Consider the following 17461-nt stretch of genomic DNA (forward strand, 5'->3'; position numbering starts at 1 on the left):
AAATCTCAAATCCTAATTGGCAAGTACCCGTGACATGATCGATGAAGGATTCTGGAAAACCACAATAAGGGAAATCTTCCCCTACTTTCATAAAGTATCTATTAAGGGTTTTACGATAAGGCTTCATGTTGATTAAATCGATGACATGCCCTTGCCTCCTCGCATTCGCCTTATCTTTCCTTATTTTCTAATATCGGGCCCAGTCTTCTTTAGTAGATTTGTACCCCAATCCGAATGTCCCAACTACATCTTGAATGACTGGTGTAGCTTTGACCCTTATTGTCTACGACCCAAACCCATGCCTGGGAAGAATCTCATACTTTTGAACATGCTGGCCACATAACAGCTGAATGTATTATCAATAGGTACCAGCTCTTTCGTAGAATTGTCCTACTGAACAACATGAATATTTTCAAATTCAAATACGCTGAGTTGTATTTTTTTTTCTTTGGGTTGAATTTCAGGCAGCGACTTATCCTTGGTTTCTATTTCGTTCGCAATCCCCATAATTTCAGTATCACCATGAAGTGTGATCACTAAACCGTCCTTGATGAATTTAATCTTCTGATGCAAAGTAGAAGGTACGGCCTTGATCTGATGCAGCTACAGTCTCCCTAGTAATAGGTTGAAGGATGACTGAATATCCAAGAATTGAAATTCCATAGGAAAGTTTGTTATACCCGTGGATATTTGTAGCTGCAAAGTCCCTAGTACATCTCTTTTCGTAATATCATAAGCTCTGACACCTTGGCTAGTTGGTTTGAAGTCTTCTGTCTTGAATTCGAAGTAAGTTGCGGTTTTCAAAGGACAGACATTTAGTACGCTTCCATTATCTACCAAGACTAGAGGGAATCTCATTCCATTGCAGTCAATGGTGATATGCAGTGGCTTTGTATGTTTTGACCCTTCTTTCGGGAGATCTAAGTCTGAGAAGGATAGACTATTTTCAGCATAGGTTGCCCCTACTATACTGGCTAGTTGATCCGGAGATGTGTCGAGGGAAACTTGGGCTGTGCTTAATGCTTTAAAAATAACTTCCCTATGAGTTGTGGAGGCCATAAACAAACCCCAAACTGAAATGTTGGTGTTTGCCTTTTTTAGCTGTTTGACTACAACAACATCCTCTTCAATGGTTTCTGTGATGGGATCTACTTTTTTCTTCCTTGCCAAGGCCACTGGATTGTCAACACTGAGTTCCGGTGGCTTAAAGACTCTTCCTCCTCGTGTCATGTGCTTGACTTCATCACAAGAGAGTGGAAATGGCTCGTCTTCTTCGATTAATAGGTAAGGATCTTCATCTATTACAAATAATGGGCTTTTCGAGATCATTTGTGCCAAGAGGTGGCTAGTATATGATGGGCTATCATAGCGAGGTGGGGATAGACAGTATGATTCATCTTCAGTTAGATCAAATGGCTCATAGCTTGTGGCATAGACTTCATCATTGAAAGCTATTCCAACAAGAGGATAACTGGGTGGTTTGGCGTAGATTGGGTGGATGAGAGAGACTTGGTCGAATGGTAGTTGGGTGTTTGAGACCATATTTAATGTTGGTGGAGGTTGATATGCAGGTAGTGGATTGGAATTGACATTTGGTGGTGTTCGGGTAGGAATTATGACTTTTTTTTTTATCATCAATGAGATTTTGGATGGCATGGCGGAGAGAGATGCAACGGTCAGTATGATGACCAGGGCTTTGATGGAATTCGCAAAAGACGTTAGGGTTATATGAAGTTGGTAGGGGATTTGGCAAAGGTTGAGGCTGGAGAAGGGTGAGGAGCCATTTTTTCAATAGTTTCTGAAAGGCTACAGTGAGGGTCATCCTTAGATTGGTGAACTGTCGAGGGGGGGGGGTTCTACCTGAATTTGCTTGATTATTGGTTCGAGCTGGGGGTTGAACTGAGGTGGTGGAAGTATTGGTTATATAGGCATGGTTGACGTTGGGTTTGGAATTAGTGAAGGGTTTTTTGGCAGAAGAGTTGGAAAGGATCCTAGAGGCAAAAACATCCTCAAGTTGGCTTCCAACTTGTAAAAGGGATTCAAATGTAGGGAGATACTGGGCAACTAAATGCTGAGCATACCCCTGTGAGAGATTTTTCAAGATGATTTCCACTTGTTCCTTTTCTGATGGTCTATCCCACATCTGTGCAGCCTTAGCCCTCCAATGGCTAATAAAATCAGTAAATGTTTCCCCATTCTTCTGCTTAGTGGATTCCAAATCCCTTCGAGAAATTTCGATTTCAGTGTTGTACTTGTACTGGTGCCAGAACATCTTAGACATATTTTCCCATGTCCCTATTGCAGCTGAATCTTGGGACATTAACCATCGTAGCGTTGATCCTGATAGAGTACGCTTGAACAATAATGTCATCTGTACGTCACTGAGACCCTTTATGCGCATGTTGGTGACATATATCTTGAGATGCGTTTTTACGTAGCCTACTCCATTGAATTTTTTCATTTCTAGCATGACAAACTTCTCAGGCAGACGGATCTTAGGGATTTGATTCAAAACCTTTATTCCTGTCGCGATTTCATCAAATCCATTTTATGTTTTTCACGACTGTTTCCAACTGAGTCATTCTGTTGGCTAACATCAGATTCTCATTATAATATTCTTCATTTCCATCAAGTTCATAAACCTCATCCAGATTCTTAGCAGTGCTACCTTCTGGTCCCTTGCCTCTTTGATCGTCAGGATGGTCTCTTGTTGACTCAGATATCTGTTCTAGTATTTCTACCTTGTTCTTTATGTGGTAATCCATTGCAAAGACTGCCAGGATCTTATGAATTTCCGCGAGTTCAGATTCAAAAGTCATTTTTGATGGTTCACTTGGTGCTGAAGTTCTTTTCAAACGACTTGACTTTTTGACTCCAACTAGGTGGCAGACACTTAAGTTTAGGCGCAATAGTATCTTGAAACCCCATTAATGGTGGATTATTTGTTACTGACCCGAGGATAGGTTTTAGCGATTAGAATTAAAGGTCCCTCTTGATAACATTTAGTAAATTAACCCCCTAGATTCAAAGTCTTTAACTGATGACACATTGAGCAAGAAGTTGCATAAAGATGATTTGTCAATTGATCAGGAATCGTAGAAAATTTGACCATGATTAAAGGTTGTATGACTGTAGACACCCCATTTTTGCATTCACCTGATTAATCAACTCGTCAATCTGATTTCAACGGTTCCTAATGATGGATGATTATTCCAATGCTTTATTTGTTATTAGATATGTTTCAGAAATCCAGATGAGATATCTCGAACTAATAAAACTGTAGAAACCATGTTACGTTAGAAAAATTGACCTCAGAAACATATAAATCATCATCTTGCAAACAAAAAGAAGCTTCACAATAAAAATCACTAAAAAATGACCAAATTACCAAAATACCCCTAACCTTGAAACATCCCTAGAGCCTACGTTACGCTTAGAAAAACTTATTCAAAGACATAAAAGAACAAATCGAAACCAAATAAATCATTTCGCCAATTTTTATAAAATTTGACAAAATTACAAAAATGCCCCTCATAAAGTTCACGATCATTTCACACAAAAAAATTTCATAAATGATACAAACCAATATTTTCATTGAATTCCTTACGAAAAATCGATTCTAAAACATCCTGGAACATAAAAAATCGACTTAAAATGCGAAAAGTCCTCTCCGAAGGTAAAACGGTAATTTCACAATTTCAATAATTCAAAATTCTGAAATTAATAAATAAAATATTAAATAATTAAAGTGAAATATTAATAAAATTAATTTTAAAATTTGAAGCAAAAAAATCGATCAATTAGGCTCTCAGGCAAAATTTGTTAAGGGTTGCCAAGATATTTCTTCAAAGACTCCTCCATTGTCCAAAGAATTAAAGATACAATAAAGGGGGTTTTCCAAAAATTTAAAGTCAATCAAGCAAGACTAAAGTCAAAAAATTAAATTCATTTAAGTAAGAATAAAGTCAAAAAATTAAAGTCAATTAAGTAAGACTAAAGTCAAGATATTAAAGTCAATCAATTAAGACTAAAGTCAAAATCTTAACGTCAATCAAATAAGACCAAAAGTTAAAATCCTAATAGAGTTCTAATTAAATAATAACTCTATTTAATAGAATTCTAACTAAAATACAACTGTACCTAAAACAATTCTAATTAAAATACAACTCTACCTAAAACAATTCTAACTGAAATACAACTTTAACTAAAAGAATTCTAATTAAACATTAATTCTATCAAAATCAACCCTTAAAAAAATTTATAAATAGGGGTACTCACACCCTATTTTCGTATCAAATCATAAATCCTAAGAGAAGTAGGTCAAAAAGTCCCCCTAGCCTCCCATAAATCCTAGTTTTGAAGCCCTAACTCCTTACCTAACACCCATACTTCGATTTTAGCTTAAAAACACCTAGAAGCCCTTCAAAAACACTCCAAAATCCATAATAAATTTGAAGAATCCAGATCTAAGAAAGAGATACCTTGCCTCGGAGATCAGAAATCATATCCATAGACAGAATGGAGTAAGGAGTACAGTACAAGGAGCGATTTTATCAGATCTAAGGGAGTAGAATCATTGCGTTCGAAGGTAAAATTTCTTTTATTTTTTTATCTAAGTTTTTTATTAGCAATGTAGTCTTATTTGGGAATAAGTAGAGATCGGCATTGGTCGGGCGGGGTTGGTGCCTAACACCTTCTAACTCCGTAATGTGATCCTCAGATTTAGTTTTTCTTTAGTAGATTAGTTGTTTTTATCCGTTTCGAGTTTATATTCGGTTCATAGATCGTAATAACTAGGTGGCGACTCCCAAACCTCAAGGGTCAAAAGCGGATCCGCGCACCCCGCGGATCGAGGGCGCTTTCAGTGGCGACTCCACTGGGGACCTTGATGATCAGACTTGAAATACCCCAAGTATGGGAAACATTGCCAATAGGACTTATTTTTTATTTTTTTTAGTTATTTATTTTTATTTATTCTGATTTTTATAATTCTTTTGGCTCTATTGTTGATCATTGATTGTGAGGTTGATCTTTTTTGGCACATATTTGTTATGGTCCAATTTGGGGTTAATGACCCTAAATAATACAGGATATCGAAGGTTAATGACATGGGGAATGACCCATTTGTATTATTTGGATTATTGGGTCTGTATTATCTTCTATTAATACCATTCAAGTCGATTTTGAATCCCTTGATTTGGCATGTGATTTTCTATGATTCAACCAAAGGTTATTTGTAAAGATCCTAAATAATGCGAGATTTCAAAACGGATGATTATTGAGGATGGAATACTGAAAAAGGGGATCTTTTACCTTTTTATTATTTTTTTGAGGTAAATGTCGATCTATTTTTGGGGTTGCAAAAGTTTTTTTTTTAATTTAATTTGTTTTTTTTATGCGTTAAGTTCTTTTAAGAAGGCAAGTTATGCTAATAGCAAGAAAAAAAAAGAACAAAAATAAAAAAAATTTAGTTTTGGGCGTGCTGTTGGCAAATAGCAACAACTAACCTTTTTTGTAAGTGGTGTGCCAAGAGTAAAAGTCAAATTTTTTTTCCTTTATATCTTCTTCTCCAATGAAAGAAGAAAGAAAATAGCACAGAGAGAGACATCCCTCTTTCATCTCTCTTTCTCTCTCTCTACCATCTCCTTCATCAACTCAACACCCTTTGCGCCACCGTCACCCACAAACCTTCAAACTCCACATTTGATCTTGAAAAATTCTATTCTAATAGTGGATTGATTGTGAAATCAATATTTTTCAATTCGTAAAGAATAACAAGCTGAAACAATCCAATCAATCAAAATTGTGAAGTGGTTTGGCTGACAGAAGGTTTTCAAAAGATGAATCTTTGAATTCAGATTAGATTCTTTTAAAGAAAAAAATTCAAAGAGAGTTGCTGTGTGCGGTAAAGGAGCGTATAAAAAAAAAGATTGTTTTTATCTTTCTTCCATGAATAAAAAGATAACCTTTGGTGCTGCGGTGCAGCTTAGGCTTGGTATAAAAAAAAATCCTTTCTCTCTGCTACAGCCCACCATGTCTTTTGTAACCACTCTTAATGCCTTTATCCATGGCAGATGGATGTCTAACTTCTTTACCAACCCTCTGCACCAAAACCTCATACCCTTTTATTTCTCTTCCTTCAAAACCCATAAAGCTCATTCAAATCTCTCCTTCTTCTTCTTTTCCTTTATGGGTTTCTATAAAAAATAAGAATTCTTCATAGAATTTAATCGCTTTGGTTGTGACCACCTCTGATTGGGCTCAGCAAGGGGAAGAAAAAGAAGTTAAAGAAAATGGGTTTAAATGGAAAAATCAAGAAGGTGAGAAAACTGAAAAGAGTATAACCATTGCTATTGAAGATAGCGGTGGTGATAGGTTTGTGGAAGAGTGCGGTGAAGATTCTTATCCAGAGCCGCCAGAAGAAGCCCAACTATGTGTGGGTGATATACCATATGACATGGATAGGGAGAACTTGGCTCAGCTCTTCGATCAAGCCGAAATTGTTGAGGTAATTTACAATAGGGTGATTGATCAAAGTTGTGGTTTTGGGTTTGTCACAATGAGTAGTGTTGAAGAGGCTGAGAGAGTTGTGGAGATGTTCCATCGTTATGATGTAAATGGCAGACGTTTGACAGTAAACAAAGCGGCTCCAAGGGGGTCTCGACTAGAGTGTACCCCTCGAATGTTTGAGGCTTCTTTCAGAATCTATGTCAGGAACCTGCCATGGCAAGTAGATGATACTCGCCTTGAATAGGTGTTCAGTGAACATGGTAGGTTGTTGATGCCAGGTTTGTTTATGATCGGGAGTCTAGATGTCCATGTGGGTTTAACTTTGTAACAATGTCCTCACAGACTAAATTGGATGATGCCCTCGCTACTCTAAACGGACAGAGTTTGGATGGGAGGACAATCAGAGTGGTGAGCTGCTACCTATTCCCTTTCCTCTGCATGACGCATCAAAGTTTTTTTCTTTTTGGTTAAGTCTGGTAGTATTTAATTTTAGGTTGGAAATTGAGTACGTTCAAATTATTCAGCTTGATTTTTACCAACCCCAATAAGAATATTTTCAATTGGTTTTCTTTAAAATTTAAAAGTCACGGATTAAAAAAAAAAAACTCTTTTGTTTTTAATAAAAAAAAGTTGGATTGAATTTCAAAATTAATTATCGGGGTGAATTTTCTTTGGTGAGTCAACTCAGTTGAATTCATCTTAGATCATGTGCGGTGCTCATTATGTGCTACTTGCGTTAATATATTCTCTCTTTTCTTGGTGTGATTTTATCATAATTTGTTGCTACGTAATGAGTCGAGTCAACTCGTTTGAATTTATTGGTTTCATGCAATTTTTTGATGATATTGTTTCCATGTTATATGAGGATTGAATGCTATGAGATGAGTTAACTCGATGAGTCCATGTTTGAATAGGTTATGTGTTAGATTAGGGTGCATGATTTCCCTTTTGATACCCGATTGATATGATGATACCCTTTTGATATCTTGATTGATGGAACCTTACCTCTAACATATTGATTGACTGGTTTTAATTAATTGATTGGTCTTGATGGATTAGTTGATTTTAATTCCTCTTGATTTGCATGCCATGACTTTGATCTTGATAATCTTTTGATGATTGTATTCACTATGATTGTGGTCCATTAATGATCTGATATGGCCCATTTGTTTGAAAAAGGCCCCGAGCACACCCCACCCTATATTGCACACACTACTAGCACGTTTATATTATTGCATTGCACGTTGCATGTCCCATATAGCCAACGTGGCACTAGTGCATGGCACGGTCTCTTCGAAATGCGATGTCATTTATGAAAACCACAACTCCAGTCATGTACCTTAGGGAATATCAAATTGGGGCATCAGTACCGTCTGATCAAGTGACTCTGAAAGGTATATCAATGCACCCAGGCTGGAGCGACCTAAGCCTTTGACCTATTATAAGCCACACAATCACATGTCCCTTTGCTAACGTAGTACGTGGTCGGTCCCCTCGTGGGATGCCAAACCATTTATGAAAGCTACAACTCTTGACTCGTACCCGTAGGTATATCAAAGATAATCCAAGTACATCAATTGCACTTCTTGGTGAAAATCAGTGCCTAAGTGAGATCCTGCCCTACTGTACCCTACTGTACAAGAGGGATAGATTACGTCTATTCTAGACGAGAGGTATTTAAGTGGACCCTTGCTCAACATTGTGCGCCACCTCTCAACTGAGGATCAAACTGGCTGTTTTTGACTTCAGAGAAGTGAGTTGAAGTTTTAGATTATTACCTACACGGTATATCAAACCAAGTCACCACGTACCGTCTGATTAAGTATGCTTGAGAGGTATATAGGTGTGCTTGGGTAAGGGTGGCCAGATAAAAATGCATTGCACGTAGTAAGCTTAGAGTCTAGAAACCTCCCCTATAGGTCACGACTCAAACTTATTGGGTGTTCCCGGGTTGTTTATTGAATGGGACCTTGTGAGTGATGAATGTATGTGAATGATGATATCAGAATCAGAATGTATGGTTATCCTCAATGATTAAAATTTTTTTGTTTTACCTGATTAAAATGGGTGCACTGACCCAATAAAAATCCATTTTAAACTTGGCAATGATTCATAATGACCCAGTCCATCTCGATCCAATGATCATTATGGGCTGATCCATTTGAATCAAAATGGAATTCAAAGTAAAATATTTTCCAAAAGAGAAATGCTTTTTCAAAAGTAAAATGTTTTCCAGAAGAATAAGATTTTCCAAAAGGAAATGCTTTTCAAAAAAAAATTTCTAAAAGAAAATGTTTTCCAAAAAAAAAGAAAAGGAAGAAAAATATTTTTCAAAAAACAAAAGATTTATTTTTGCATGAAAAATTATTGAAATATGTTTGTGAAAATTATTATTAAATAAAAACATTATTTTTCAATAATAAAATTATTTTCCTTTTGAATAATCATTGAATGGATGAATTATTTAATGGATTGGCGCACAAAATTCAATAAAATCTCAAGATTCATTAAAATGTTATTAAGGGGGTAATACTGAAACTGGTTAAATTCACCTTCAATGAGGTTTAAGGGTTATCATTGTACCTAAGCCCAATCGTCCATCGTCTAGCTAGGGTTACTAGTCCGTTCAGTTGGAACGAACGTCAACGCCAAATCAATCCTTTAGAATATCTCAACATTTTCCAGTTGTTCCCTGAAGATCACAGTGCCTTAACCCTGTCGATTGCAAGCAATGTCTCAGTCCTCAGTCCTAATCAAGCCTGGTGTGGGTAGTTTTCATGAGTCATTTGGATTAGCTCGAGTCCTTTTTTTCAGCAAGGTCATGTCTTCTTTAAATTGAGTCTACTCTTTTCCTGTTGAGTCGAGTTAGTTTATTGAGTTTATAGAGGTGTCTGTCGCCCCTTCTGAATTTGATTGGATAAAGAAAATTTTTGAATACCTCGAGTGCATTAACGAATTAACTAATAATCTAGCTTCAAGGATATATTTTTCTCCTGAACAAGAAGATAAGAGTCGGGCTCAAGAAAGCAAAGGTCATTGACCTCAGAATAGAAAATAATTCCTAAAGAGATTCAAATAGAAACCATCCTATCCCTAGAGGAACACAAGGAGATAATGAATTTTCTCAGAAATTTCAAAAGACTTGTTTGCATGGGCCTATGAGGATATGTTAGGTGCAAGCTTGGCTGTTGTCTGACACGAATTAGATATTGAATTGATAAAATGAGATCAAAGAAGATCTTACAAAATGTATCAGTACTAGACTTCTCAACATGATAGAGCTCCCACAATAGATTACCATTATCAGATTAATGAAACAGTTGAAGTGGTATTGATCTCTGATAATGGGTCATACATCAAAGCTTAGGTTATCACTTTGTGTTCAAAGTTTGAGATTCGACATCACATTATCTCTCTACCGTCCTCAGATTAATGGAAAGGTTGAAGCAGCCAATAAAATATCTCAAAACAATCATCAAGGAAATGTGTCAATCACACCAAGATTAGTTAGAGAAGTTACCATTCACACTAGGTGTACATCATACTTCAATACAGTCTTCCACTAGAGCTATTCCCTACTTTTTAGTGTATGATATAAAAGTAATCTTACTAGTTAAAATGGAAATCCCGTATCTCAAGGCCTTCAAAGAAAGTCAGTTGTCAGAAGCAGATTGGCTTCATCAACGGTATGAAAAATTAAGTTTGATTGAAGAAAAAAGACAAAGAGCTTTGTATCACGTGCAAGTTTATCAAAGAAGAGTTGCTCGTGCGTTTGACAAAAAGATCAAGGCCCGTCACTTACAAGTCGGGGATTTAATACTCAACGAGAATCGGACACCTATCTTTAACCCTAGAGTGAAGTTCAAACCAAATTGGGGGGGTCCGTTCATCGTCAAGGAAATATTATCATGAAAAGCTGTCAGGCTTCAAGATCATGATGGAATCGAATTACCAGAACCAACCAACCTTGACCAAATCAACCGGTACTACATTTAGGAGGCCATTTTTGGCCGAATCAATCCTCCTATTACCCAGTTCAAAAGTTCAATATCTCCTTTCTCAGCCCTTTGCAGCCTTTTTCAACAAAATAAAGTTAAAAAAAAACATTTTTTATTTCTTAGCCCGATCACCTAACCCAGGGGAGGGAAAAATTCGAACTACGTCTTGGTCTGATCCCAAAATTCTGGAGTACATAGGCAACCTGAGAAGTTACTTCAGGCCCGATCATATCAAAATAAAAAAATAGATTCCTTGACAAAGAAAAAATCTAAAAAGAAAAAAATTCAAAAAAAAAAAAAGAATTATCTTCAAAATGGGGAAGAAAATTCAAGGCAAAATAAAATAAATGCCACACAAGGGGCATTCGGATTTTTGAGCCTCAAAATCCCTTTCTTTTTATACCCAGTCCTAAGCTTACCTATAAAAGTCCTCCTATGTACCGTGCGAAAAGTCAAGGAAGATAGTAAAGTATGATTAGACAGCCATTCCATAAGGGAGAAAAGAAAAAAAAGGCTTGCTAGGTTGAAAACCCAAAAAGGGCGACCTAGGCAAAAATTAAGGCAAACTTGCAAGGTTGAAAATCTAAAAGGACAACTTTGGCAACAATCAGATCAAAGAAAAAAGAAAACTCGCTAGATTGAAAACCTAAAAAGGCGATTTAGGCAAAAAATAAAGCAAACTCGCTAGATTGAAAACCTAAAAAAGCGATCTAGGTAAAAAGAAAAATAGAAGAGAAGCTAGAGTAGTCCAAGCTGAAATATCAGAAGTCCGAATAATCAAGTTCAATACTTAACTTAAACCAGACACAGACTCAGAAGCCACAAGTATCTTGTCTACGATTGATCTAAAAAAAGTTTGCTTTCCTAAGTGAATCAAAGGGAGAAGGGTGAATTCCATGATGAGTCTCTAAAAGAAATATCTTGTTTTCTTGAGCCTGACTCAAAATCTTTAATAAAATTAATCAAAATTAAAAGTTGGATCATTATTGCGCTTGTGGTAATCAAATATTTCAAACCTTCATACAATGGGCATTTTATTTTTACTCTAAACATGTAGTTTCCCCCTTTATACTAGGGGCATTTTTTTAATTTTTACACGATGTATTCAATTATCTCCAATGCCATGTTTATTGTCAAACTAGAGGCCTTTTGTTTTTAAGCAATGTTAATCCTAAAAGATAATGGGAACTCCAAATTTAAGGTTACCCTCTTGATAACAGTTTCTCGAAAAACCCTTGAGGTTCAAAAGACATAAAAACTCAGGTTTTAAATTCATAAAACTTTTTGATAAAACCTTTGAGTGTCAAACAAAAGCATTCTTGATCTCATATTTTGATTTTTGCGTAGAGAATAACTTATTTACCTAGAGTAGGAGATATGACATTCTTTTGTTCCCAGATTCTTTTCCAGATCTATTTATTCTTAGATTCGATCATTCTCTTCTAGACTTATTCATTCGTTACCCGATTCTATCGTTATTCTTTAGATTCATTTTCAATCTTCTCCAGATTTATTTTAATCATTCTTCTCCAGATTCATTCTTTCTTTTCCAAAATTCATTCATTCCTCAACCAATTTTGCTCAGATGTCGCCAAGGGTTATCTTGGATTTTGTTCAGTTGCCACCTTGGATTTTGCTCAGATGCCGCCAAGGGTTATCTTGGATTTTATTCAGATGCTGCTAAGGGTTATCTTGGATTTTGCTCAGATGCCGCTAAGGGTTATCTTGGATTTTGCTCAGATGCCGCCAAGGGTTAACTTGGATTTTGCTCAGTTGCCGCCAATGATTATCTTGGATTTTGCTCAGTTATTGCCGAGGGTTTTCTCTGAATTATGCTCAGTTTATGCTCAAATTATGTTCAGTTATGCTTAGTTTATGCTCAGATTATGCTCAGTTATGCTCAATTTATGCTCAGTTTATGCTCAATTTATATTCATTTTATGCTCAGATTTTACTCAGTTCCATCTTAAACTCTTTGAAATTTATCACAAATTTTAAGTCACACACTTGCACAGTTGTTACATCAGTCAAGGAGAATTTTCTAAAATTCAAGGATCTGACACTGCCAGTAAGAGCTCGCGCTCAAGGACCTGACATTTTTTTAAATTTGGGGAGAGCTCTACCCTCAAGGATCCGAACACCCTGACGAAATGCTAAATCAGACTGCAAAATGAACTGTCACTAACTTTGGCATTTGAATATCGCACTATCTACCAAAATAGATTTGCTATCTAGTTTGCTTCAACCCTCTGTTAAAGAGGGGCATCTGTAGACACCTCATTTTTGCATTCGTCTGATTAATCAACTCGTCAATCTAATTTCAACAGTTCCCAATGATGGATGATTATTCCAATGCTTTATTTGTTAATAGATATGTTTCAAAAATCCAGATGAGGTATCTCGAACTAACAAAATTGTAGAAACCATGCTACGCTAGAAAAATATGACCTCAGAAACATAGAAAGCATCATCTTGCAAACAAAAAGAAGCTTCACGATAAAAATCACCAAAAAATGATCAAATTACCAAAATACCCCTAACCTTGAAACATCCCTAGAGCCTACGTTACGCTTAGAAAAACTTATTCAAACACATAAAACAACAAATCGAAACCAAATAAATCATTTCGCCAATTTTTATAAAATTTGACAAAATTACAAAAATGCCCCTCATAAAGTTCACGATCATTTCACACAAATTTTTTTATAAATGACACAAACCAATATTTTCATTGAATTCCTTACGAAAAATCGATTCTAAAACATCCTGGAACATAAAAAACCAACTTAAAATGCAAAAAGTCCTCTCCGAGGGCAAAATGGTAATTTCACAATTTTAATAATTAAAATTTTTGAAATTAATAAATAAAATATTAAATAATTAAAGTGAAATATTAATAAAAATTAATTTAAAAATTTGAAGTAAAAAAATCGATCAATTAGGCTCTCAGGCAAAATTGTTGAGGGTTGCCAAGATTTTTCTTTAAGGACCCCTCCATTGTCCAAAGAATTAAAGATATAATAGAGGGGGGTTCTTCAAAAAATTAAAGTCAATCAAGCAAGACTAAATTCAAAAAAATAAAGTCATCTAAGTAAGACTAAAGTCAAAAAATTAAAGTCAATTAATTAAGACTAAAGTCAAGATATTAAAGTCAATCAATTAAGACTAAAGTCAAAATCTTAAAGTCAATCAAATAAGACCAAAAGTCAAAACCCTAATAAAGTTCTAATTAAATAATAACTCTATTTAATAGAATTCTAACTAAAATACAACTGTACCTAAAACAATTCTAATTAAAATACAACTCTACCTAAAACAATTCTAACTGAAATACAACTCTAACTAAAAGAATTCTAATTAAACACTAATTCTATCTAAATCAACCCTTAAAAAAATCTATAAATAGGGGTCCTCACACCCTATTTTCGTATCAAATCATAAATCCTAAGAGAAGTAGGTCAAAAAGTCCCCCTCCAGCCTCCCATAAATCCCTAGTTTTTTAGTCCTAACTCCTTACCTAACACCCATACTTCGATTTTAGCTTGAAAACACCTAGAAGCCCTTCAAAAACACCCCAAAATCTATAACAAATTCAAAAAATCCAGATCTAAGAAAGAGATACCTTACCTTGGAGATCAAAAATCATATCCAGAGATAAAACGGAGTAAGGAGTACGGTACAAGAGAGCGTTTTATCAGATCTGGAATAGAATCGTTGCATTCGAAGGTAAAATTTCTTTTATTTTTTTTATCTAGGTTTTTTGTTAGCAATATAATCTTATTTGGGATATGTAGAGACCGGCATTGACCGGTCGGGGTTGGTGCCTAACACCTTCTAACTTCGTAATGTGATCTCCAGATTCAATTTTTCTTTAGTAGATTAGTTGTTTTTATCCATTTCGAGTTTACATTCGGTTCGTAGACCGTAATAACTAGGTGGCGACCCCCAAACCTCAAGGGTCAAAAGCGGATCCACGCACCCCGCGAATCGAGGGCGCTTTCAATGACCTTCCAAGAGTAAGATCTAGGTTGTGCTAGTCGATACAACCCTTAATATGTTTTCTACTAATCCCAACTTTGTTGATTACAAAATATTCAGTCCATTAAATTAAATTGGCCAATAAAAATTATTGGGACTTTGTACCCATTTGAGTTTGGGCCGATTCGACCCAATGGATCTGAAAATTCTACTTGAATCACTTTATCTACTATTTTTAAGTTAATTAGTCTAATTGGTCCATGTTTTGATCAATGAGATCTATTTACCAATTGGGCTAACTGGTTTAAATAGACATTGATCGGTATGTCTCGTCAGTTATATTATTGGGTTGGACCGGTATTACGGGTTCAATTTAAGCGATGTGGACCGGTCCACCCACTTACCTTTTGGTTAGATTAAAGAAAGGCAACCCGGGAGCACTTATGGTCGATTCGAGTCATGGCCTAATAAAAACGCACCTAAGTTCTAGACTTTCTATATGATTGAGGCTAGGTTAGGACAAAATTTAGGTCACTTCAGCGCGAAACATCGATATATTATCCTAGTATTACCTGGTCAAGCAGTGTGTGGTGCCCCAGTTTGATATACTCGAAGGTACTGTACTGAAGTTGTAGCGTTCACGGACGTCCTCCGTGTCTCGAAGGACCAGGTTAGCTTAGATCTGACTACTGAGTTTATAAGGACATGACATGATGCAAATATGCGTATGTATGCTCGTGAGTGTGTGCAAAGGGATAAAATGCGTCCGGGGCGTTTTTCGCAAATATCCACCATACAAATCAAATACATCTAATTATCAATCCAATCAATATAGATAAACAATTAAATATATCTAATCACATGCCTATGAAATAAATGACAAAATCTAGCCTAATCTAAGAGTCTCATTGAGTCAACTGGGTTGACTCGAGGAAAAAATCAACCTAAGGATAGTCTTGGATTGGGTCAAGTTTGATCCTCAATTATCCCTAGTAGAGTCGCCACTGAAATCGTCTCGACCCCTGACCATCCGCTAAATAGCGGATTAGGTATCCGATCTACGTATCTCGAAAATTTTTAAAGAATATGGAGTCGTCACTTAGTTTAGGTCTAGGAACCAAAATTAACTCCAAATGGATATTGGTCAGTCTGTGGATCAAAGAGATGGGTAAGGGGTCAGGTTACGGGTTTCGAAAGGTGTTAGGCACCGAACCCGCCTGATCAAGATGATCAGTCTCTACTATGATTAAAATATGTCCTACGGTCAACATTCAAAGACTAAAGGTCAAACTAAGATCTAATCATCATCAAATCGCATCGGATTTACTAAACAAATCCTACGGCTAAAATAATTACATGGATTCTCGAATTTTGCATAAATAAATCCCACGATTTAATAAGGTTTACGTGGCGCCAAAAATTAATAGATCAATTCGGCCACATTTTGAATAATATGAAATCGATTTTCAATGCCACGTATACAACATTAGTGAATTGGCTCAATGACGACATTTTATCAAAGAATTCAATTTTTTTGAATTGCCACGTTGTAGACACCTCATTTTTGCACTCGCCTGATTAATCAATCGTCAACCCGATCGCAATGATTCCCAATGATGGATGTTTATTCCATTGCTTTATTTTGTTACTAGATATGTTTCAGAAATCCGGATGAGGTATATCGAATTGACAAAATTTTAGAAACCACACTACGCTAGAAAATTACGACACTAAAAATATAGAAATCATAATCTTGCAGACCAAAAAGAAGCTTCGCGATAAAAATCACTCAAAAATGACCAAATTACCAAAATACCCCTAACCCTAAAACATCCTTAGAGCCTACGTTACGATTAGGAAAACTCATTCAAATACATAAAATAACAAATCGAAATCAAATAAATCATTTCGCCAATTTTCACAAAATTTGACAAAATTACGAAAATGCCCCTCATAAAGTTCACGACCATTTCATACAAAAAACTTCATAAGTGACAAAAACCAATACTCCCATTGAATTCCTTACGAAAAACTGATTCCAAAACATCCTGGAATATTAAAAAATGATTTAAAACGTAAAAAATCCTCTCCGAGGGCAAAATGGTAATTTCACAAATTTAATAATTAAAATTTTGAAATTAATAAATAAAATATTAAATAATGTAAAGTGAAACATTAATAAAATAAATTTAAAAATTTTAAACTAAAAATCGATCAATCAGGCTTTCAGGCAAAATTGTTGATGGTTGCCAAGATATTTATTCAAGGACCCCTATCTGGGGGCCCAAAGAATTAAAGATATAATAAAAGGGGGTTCTCCAAAAAAAGTCAATCAAGTAAGACTAAAGTCAACCTTAAAGTCAATCAAGGAAGACTAAAGTCAAGATATTAAAAGCCAACCAAGAAAGACTAAAGTCAAAGTATTAAAGTCAATCTCATAAGACTAAAGTCAAAACCCTAAATTAAAATCCTAATCTAAACTAATCAAGTCAATCTCATAAGACTAAAGTCAAAAGCCTAATCTAAACTAATCAAGTCAATCTCATAAGACTAAAGTCAAAATCCTAAATTAAAACCCTAAAGACTAAGTCAATCTCATGAGACCAAGTCTAAACCCTAATTGAAACCCTAAAAGAACCCTAATCAAACCTAATTCTCCTAAAAACTTTATAAATAGGAGCCTCTGCACCCTATTTTCGTATCAAAGAAAAAACTTAGGAAAAGTAGGTGTTGAAGCCTCCACAACCTCTCCAAAACCCTAATTTTGGAGTCCCAACTCCTTACCTAACACCCCTACTTCGATTTTAGCCTGAAAAACACCTAGAAACCTCTCAAAAACACCTAAAAAATCTACAACAAATTTGAAGCACCCAGTCCAAGAAGGAGATATCTTACCTCGGAGATCAGAAATCAGATCCGGAGATAGAACGAACTAAGGAGTACGGTATAAGGAGCAGTTCACCAGATCTGAGGGA

The 17461-nt window shown here is 35.7% G+C and overlaps 1 pseudogene; it reads left to right on the forward strand.

The window, feature by feature from the left end:
• Positions 1 to 6067: 6067 nt before the first annotated feature.
• LOC147409855 (28 kDa ribonucleoprotein, chloroplastic pseudogene) lies at positions 6068 to 6981 on the forward strand (annotated as a pseudogene).
• The last annotated feature ends 10480 nt before the right edge of the window (positions 6982 to 17461 follow it).

This window comes from Akebia trifoliata, chromosome 2 (genome assembly GCF_017979445.1).
Source record: "Akebia trifoliata isolate Shusen 1 chromosome 2, ASM1797944v1, whole genome shotgun sequence".
Taxonomy (NCBI): Eukaryota; Viridiplantae; Streptophyta; class Magnoliopsida; order Ranunculales; family Lardizabalaceae; genus Akebia; species Akebia trifoliata.